This window comes from Tupaia chinensis, unplaced genomic scaffold (genome assembly GCF_000334495.1).
Source record: "Tupaia chinensis unplaced genomic scaffold, TupChi_1.0 Scaffold139668_1, whole genome shotgun sequence".
Taxonomy (NCBI): Eukaryota; Metazoa; Chordata; class Mammalia; order Scandentia; family Tupaiidae; genus Tupaia; species Tupaia belangeri.
In genome coordinates this window covers 235308-236444 of record NW_006199549.1, presented here as the reverse complement: position 1 = coordinate 236444, position 1137 = coordinate 235308, and positions in this window count along the sequence as shown.

Below are 1137 nucleotides of genomic sequence, written 5' to 3'. Positions count from 1 at the left end.
GAGGAGTCATTTCTCATTTTTCCGTACTCTCTGTGTCTCTTAAGAAAGCATACATGCCCTATAGCAAAAACTGAAAAAAATTAAAAATACCTTAATTAATAGTAAAAACATCACCATTTGTGAGCTGTTTAGAAATATCACATTGGGGGTACAGAGAGTTCACAGCAGTAAAACACAATGCTCCACGAGGGTGACTTACCTGGAAATATTTCTGAGGTTCATGGCTAGAGATTTACTTGTGTATGCTGAGCAAACGTGTGCTGTGGTTCAAGGCTGGCTGAGTGTGAAAATTAACCATGATATCAAGATTCTCTTGAGGCTGTTATCTGTCTCTCTCATGGAAGAAAGAAAACCTTTTGTAATAAAAAATGAATCCTCTAGAAAAATAAAATAAAAGTATTTATATAATTATATAGTTAAGGCCTCATGCCTCTGTGGCCAGTTGGCAATGGGTGTAGGTGGCACCACCTCTGCACTCAGAATGGCAAAGATTGGGGGCCAGAGTAGCACCATGGCCACCACTGGGGTGTGTCAGGACCTGTTCATCAGGTATTGCATCTAGTTTGATTTTAGTTTACCAAGGAGAGAGCTAGACTTTCCAAGTTACCTGAACGTAAAGATCCTAAAGCAGTTCTGAGTCTTCCCTGAAGAAATTCAGCTTGGTGAAGAGGTGAAGAGTTACTAGCCCAAGGTGAGTAAGAGAAGGGCATGAACTATCTGACCAATGCCGTTGCTGTGTGTGGACATCCACAAGAGTTGCTTCAGGTGCTACAGTATATGCTGCTACCTCCCATGTTCCAGATACTGCTGACCAAGCTCCCAACAATCAATCAAAGAATTTTTTAAAAGAGATTTTTCCCTGGGCATAATGGCTATGTCACTGGACTCCCATGTAGTTGACCATGGATTAAGTCCTGGACCTGCTGGCCTAAACTCATGCCCGACACATGTGCATGCATGTCTAAGATTCTGAGAAGGAAACAGAGGAGAAGGGATTGTGGTGTGCCTATCCCCCTTGGGGGGTGATTTCTTGCTTTCTGTCTGTCTTTCTGGCAACTGGACATGCCCCATAGCAAAAATAAATAAATAAATAAATAAATAAATAAATAAATAAATAAATAAATATAAAAACCCCAA